This window comes from Anser cygnoides, chromosome 9 (genome assembly GCF_040182565.1).
Source record: "Anser cygnoides isolate HZ-2024a breed goose chromosome 9, Taihu_goose_T2T_genome, whole genome shotgun sequence".
Classification (NCBI taxonomy): Eukaryota; Metazoa; Chordata; class Aves; order Anseriformes; family Anatidae; genus Anser; species Anser cygnoides.
Window position 1 is genome coordinate 9,267,719 of NC_089881.1, and position 6,640 is coordinate 9,274,358.

Below are 6,640 nucleotides of genomic sequence, written 5' to 3' on the forward strand. Positions count from 1 at the left end.
ACTAAGACCAGCCGTGCTGCTTAGCACTGAATTCCGGAGCAGTAATGGAGGCTTTGCTCCAAGAATGGAGAATTTGGGTCTTGATAACCGCAGATGAGGTGCGGTGCCACTGGGAGAGACAAGTGGCTGTCTGGACTGGAAGACCTGTTGTGAGTCTGGTGAAGAGTCCTGGCTTCTTCAAATGGGGAATAATTGCAAAAATATTGCAAGAATATTGCACATTCAGCGGTGTGTGGTCACCTGCTTTGAGGGCAAGTCTAGTCCCCTTCTGAAGTAGCTAAAATTACTGACTTTCAGTTATTTTGGGAGTGGAGGCGATGGTCCTGTTTGAGGAGCAATCTCTTGATAGGAACCTAGCTAATTAGGAGGGTCCTCTGTCACAACTCTTGCATAGTTTTTCCTGCACTGTGTTTGAGCCCTGTTGTGAGGCACGTTGATTTTCTCCTTGCTTGGAAAGCTTGTTGAAAGACAGTGTGGAAAATTAGGAGCCAGAGTGCTGACTGAAGACCTGGCCCTGATGGACAGGGACTGGTGTCTAGTTCTTGGTGGTCAGCCATCGAAAGAGAAGCCTATGACCTTCGGGAAGCAGCATTCAATCTGAGCAAGTAGTCAGGCTTCTCGTTTCGTCTTTGAGATACCCGAATAGCACAGGGGCCGTTTTGACTCGCCATCTGCCAGGAGGAGCCAGCCCGTTCTGGCGGGTGCTGGTGCCCTGGCATGGCAAGGCGTGCCATAGCAAGCAAGGCAGGGGAAGTAGCACAGCTGCCTTCTCCAGCACAGGGACAAAGCCGAATTAGCTATGCCAAGGTAGCACATGAAGTCAGGGGCAAACCACTGTCAGCAAAAATGTAGGAGAGTCCTAAATGCTGGCCCAAACTGCGGAATTGTGGCATGGATTGCTTGTGGTACAAGCATGCCTCTGGTGGAGATGTCTGTTAGCCTGACAGCTAAGTTTTGCAGATGTTTGTGTGACTCCCTAATAAGCCTTCAGAGGATTCTCTTTTCCGTGTATATATATAAACATATGGAAGTTATAGTTATAGACAGTTCTTCTGGAATGTCGGTCTTTCTTTACTCTGTGCTTCATCAGTTCTCCATTGCTTTAAGAGTAAGTAATGCGTTTAAGTTAATCATTCATTCTAGGAACATACAAGACCTACGCATGAAGTTTTGTTTGGATGTTTTAGTTTCTCTTTCGTTTTTAAGCAATGCTTATAGTTCTTTTAGACCATAGGCTTTGACTTTTTATACGTACATTTAAGGACCTGCACAAGAAAAACAGATACCACATTTGCTGGGAGAGTATACCGGGAGCAACAACTACAGCAATAAGTGAAGCTTTCTGCTTGCATGCTGGCTAGCAGACTTCAGTGACATCAAATGGGCTGTCGTTTGTTAACAGTTACTTGTTAGGGTCTTTCTCCTCTAGGTTCATTCTTAGTTTTGTGTATGCATATCTTTTGGTCATCTTGACAAGAGAAAGGAGCTATATTAAAAAGCAGCACTTAAAATTCACAGTGTCAGTGACATCTGTTGCAGGATTAGAATTAGAAACCAATCAGCATATTTACTTTTTTATTTTTTTCCTCACTTTGGGAATCTCAATAGCTATTTTACATTTTTGCTTGTGGGTTAGACAGATAGGAAGAACTAGTAGTTTTGCCTGTAATGCGTCTGATGCTTTCTGCATTTCCATATATTCACTCCTATACTGGTTTCTTTAATTAAAGTAGAAATTTCTATGACTGAAATGATGCTGAAATGTTTCAAAAGCTGGAGGATGAAGGTGGGAGAGGATGAGCAGAAGGGGATAAAGATGGACAAGCTGATATTCAGCAGACCATGTCTTCCTTATTAAGTTTAGGAGGGAACCCAAACATCTCCCACGGTTTTGTGTTGACAGCAAAGGCAATGTCACTGAAACCCGGTGCAATGTGCTGCTGTTTCCTGACCCTGATGTCAGTAAACATATGGAAAGTTCACTGCCTGAGATCCAGTGCAAAAGGCTCTGTGGGAGAAGCCGACTGCAAGCAACTTCTTGCCAATGGGACTGCTACCCAATAGCTTTAATAACTGTAGCAAGTTCATTAACCTTTCTTTCCTTCCTGCCCTCATAGAGAAGCACACAGATTCATACATGCTCTGAACTATACCCAAAAAGTGTCTACCACCTTCTGGAAAGCAAGGCTGGGATAACCAAGAATTCTTCCTTGCCCCTGCCAACAAAGCTTTATTTTTCCTTATGTTTTCCTCGCTTCATGTAAGGAGGAGAGTGACAGAAAGGCAGCACACTATCCAGTCATTGTTACAGAGGGCCCGTTCTCATCCATTAATCCTTTACTTTCTTTTCTTCTGTGTCTCACCTGAAGGTAACACAGGAGGGGTTTTGGTTGGGCTGTGGGATAATGGAGAAGATCAGGAACAGAAGTGTCCGTAGTTAGTGTGCGCTGGGCACTCTGCAATGCCATATATAAAACAGGTAATACAGAGAAGTTCTGATCTGCAGTTAATTGGAAATACGCCAAAGCAGGCTGATGCACAGGCTGCTGGTAGAGATCGTGCTCTGTGATAAAATGAATTGAAAGGTTGTCTTGATTAATTGCCTACTTCTTCTCACCCTCCCTCTATCTTGATCTCCCTGCCATCTTGATTACTGCAGGCACGTCTAACTTCTCAGCCATGTCAGCTAGCTCCCGTTTAAATGTGAGTAGCGGGTATAAGCCAAATTATTCTTCCTCTTCTGTTTCGCAAGGTGCTTCATGCTGTTAGATTTTGGTGTGCGATAATACAGACTTGCAGGGCAACGTTCTTAAAACACTGAAGTAGGAGGGGTGTTTCTCTCCTCTAAGAACTCAGTTGTCTCCCCTCTCTGTGTAGCTTCTGGCTTAAAAAGGAAGAAAAAAATAAAGCATCTCTTGTTTTCTGGTGTTTTTATTATTATTATTATTGTTTTATATATATATACATAGTTAATGCTGTAGGATTTCACATATCTTATTATTTTGAAATGCTGTAACACTTGTATACCAGTTCATAATATATGCCCACATTGTGCCATGAAAACTCAGAGCAAGATGAGACCCTGCCTCAGGAAGCTGTCACTTAAATCAGGAGAAAGGAGAATTAGTTTTACCACACCCATGGGCTGTGGCAGCATCAGTTATCTTTGCATTAACAGTAAGGTAAGATTAGGAGTTTCTCACTGTTAATAGTGTGAGGACCTGCAAACTTGTCTCATTAAAAAAAAGAAATGCTGGCTCTAGTCTGACTTATGTTTAGACCCCAAAAAGTGTTTCTAGCTTCAAAAAATTTTCCTTAAGTAGTTTTAAAGTTGGCTTATTGGGGCATGTAAAAACACAAAATTTCTCATTACAGTTATTGTCACCCTGTTTAAATTAATCTATCATGCTTTCCTGATCTACAGAGCAGGGAATGGGTTATAATTTTTGAGAGGACAATGATGCGATGACACTGATGAGGGAGACTGAAGTCTCAAACTCCATCAGGGTGCATGAATCACAAGTTTTTTCCTCTCAAGTTAATTAGTCATTTCTCCTAGAATAATGAAGTCCAGTCTTTGATTTTGGAATTTTTGCCTCTTTTCAGATTTATTATTATCTCCAGATGGTCTGTTCTTTCTCCCCCCACATTCTTCTCGTGTTATGAGGTCGTTTTTTTTTTATAAGCATGTAATACACTAGCTTCTTTTCTTTGATTAGAACTTCCCAAGGTTCTGTTTCATGCAACTAAAGAGCTGAAACTACAGCTTGGCATTTTATAGGCAATTATCTGCAGGGAAGGATGCGTTCGGATTTGCACTCTATCTGGGGGCTATTAGAACACAACTAAATACCAGTTTCTGACCTAAAAGCAGGTCTTTCTGAGTGCCTCCGATGGCTGCTCCCCACGCAGCGCTGCTGCCCGCGTGCTGCAGTGCAGGAGCCGGGGAGGGCTGGGGACGTGTGTTTGGCGAGGCCGCTGCGGGCAGTGAGACCACGCACAGCGCCTCGGGGGCTGTTAGAGCACAGGGAGATCTGAGGGGGATGGCCAAGATTTTCCTCGGAAATCTGTGGGAGAGCTTAGCTGAGTATCAGCGGTCACCTCCATCTCTAGCAGATGCCCTGGCTCCAAGCCTTCTGTCTGTGTGGACATCCACTGTTTGTTAGGGTAGCGTTGCTGGGGGATTTGCATTATTTTGAAGGAGTATTTTTAAAACTGGCCCATCTCAGGGAGCTGGAAGTGAACATCTTGTAGCAGCTGCTCTCTACCATGTAACCTTCCTTCAGAGTGCAAGGGCTCTCCCCATCTCCCTGTCCTGCACCCAGAGCAATGCTGATGCCCTCAGCAGCCATCAGAACTTCACGGTCTGCACCTCCACATCTCTCATGCGCTGGAGCAGGCCAGGTCTGGGCACATGCATGAGCAGCATGAATTCTTAAATCCTAAGGATTCAGAGCTTGCAAGGGTGAAGAATGTCGTTTTGAAGTCAGGGCTGAAAAGAGTGGAGATAGCACAGTTAAACAATAACCCAACACCCAGGGCCATACTGCCAGCTGGGCGGGAGAGAGGTGATGGGATGGTTTGGGAAGTGAAATCGTGCTTGGCCCTGAGATTCAGAGCAAGAAGTGTGAAGGCGGTGCAGTGGAGGAGGAAAAGACAGCTGAGGGAAGGGAAAGGAAGGGAAGGGTTAGAAAGCCTGAGCTCTAGCTCAGGAGGGGAGAGGGCTGCAGGCATCAGGCCAAGAAGCCCCAACACCCTTAGCAGCAAGTTTTCATTATAAAGATGCAGAAAATAGATGGCTTCCACATTTTTTTCAGTAAAGTCCATGTTCAGACATGGCCTGTTTTCAGTTGTTATGTTCATAAGTGGCTACTAATAAAAAGTGTGCAGAGCTAGACTTGTGTAGGTATTGAGTTGCAAATGAAGAAATGACAGAGAGAATCTGAATCTGTTCTGACGGCTGCACCTGCCCTGTGAGGACTGCGAAGCTTTTGCAGGTATCAGCACACCCAGCGCAGCAAGTAGTGTATTCAGCAGCACAGCATTCCCATTGCAAGCTACCTCCTTGCTCAGACTTTCTTATCCATGGGCTGCTTCTTACAAATGAATCATTTCTTGCTCCATTCCAAAGTTTGGTTTTGTTGCCGTTCAGCTCCTTTTAATCACCCCATGCTTTCCTGTAGCTATTAGATCTGGCACAGCAGTGCAGCATTGAAGGAATTACCAGTACAGAGTCCATAGAGAAGTCAGGGGAATAAGTAAATTTTCTTAAAGGTAAACTGTGCCTGCATCCTGTGGGAGCGGAAGAGAGCCAGGGTTTATTTAAGCAAGGATTAGCCGTACCTGCTGTCGAAGGCAACAGTTTGGTTCGGGACGCTCCTGCCATCCTCCGCTGGAGCAGACGCTGTCTCTTCCCATCGCCTCTCCTTTTGGCACTGCCCCAACAATACCTGCTGCATTTATGCCTCACCAGTCCTGCAGCGAGAAGAGCAAGTGCTCCTGTGCTTAGGAGGTTTTTGGGACTCAGGAATACATTCTGGGCCCATTCCACTAGCTTCATACAAACCTGTTTCTGCTGAAGACTTACGAAGATAAGTGAGGACTTCTCCCCGAGAGCTGAGAGGAAGTATCGATACCTGTGGGCTGTTGCCAGACTTGAAAACACAGAGGCTTGTGTTCAGTCATCTAAGTGTTTTGTCCAACTGGGACGTCAGTAAGTATATGTAGAAACGAAAAGAGAGCTGGGAAATTACTCATGCTTCCCTGTTTAGAAGTGTGCTGCTGAGAAGGAAAGTGATCTGCTCCATTTGGAGCTCCAAAGAGGAATCTTTCCAGATCAGACATTTCCCACAATAACGCTAGGAGGGAGTTTGTTGACCGCTGCTCCGGTGCAGCTGGAGAGAGCTTGGTGTTCAGCTGCGTGTTTGTGAGGTCGGCAAGAGGTGCTGCGCTCTGAAGCAGGACTTGAAATCTTCAGGAAATCTATGTGAGCTTGTGGAAGGCCACATCCAATTTTTATCTTGATCTCCCATCATAAAAAGGACAGGAATGAGGATTTAAAAGAATATAAAATGCTTTTGACTTGTAATGAGTATTTCTTGGTTTTGGACGTTGAAGGGACTCGGTACAGGTATAAGAGCCTTTCCCAGGGTGACATCTCATACATAAAAATGCTGAGGTCCTGACAGGGCTGCCACGGGGAAGCACGCACACTTAGCTGCTGGATGTTTGCATGCATGACCACCTCTCTGCCCTCGTCTCTCAGAGGGAGAAAAACAGCTCTGCTCCAGAAAAGGAGGGAGGGGAGAGAAGGAAAAGAAAATTTGGAAAGTAGATTGAGTGAGTAACGTGTCTGGAGGCCTGCCTGCCCGTCCTTAAACTGCTGAGCAACTGTGGTGCTGTTCCTGAAGTACTCAGGTGTGCGGAGCCACGTGGTAGGGGAAAAAAGTGCAAGTCCAGTCCTGAAAATGAGATCCTAAATCCATGTGTCTACTTAGGGTGTCTGAAAACCTTCGTCAGTGTAGTCTGAAGCTTACGTATAGAGAAAAGTGCCTGGCATGCAGCCTGGGTAAACCTTTTCAGTGTTATGCTCTGCACAGTTCATCTTCAGCCACTGATAGAAAGGGGCCTTAGGTGGCGG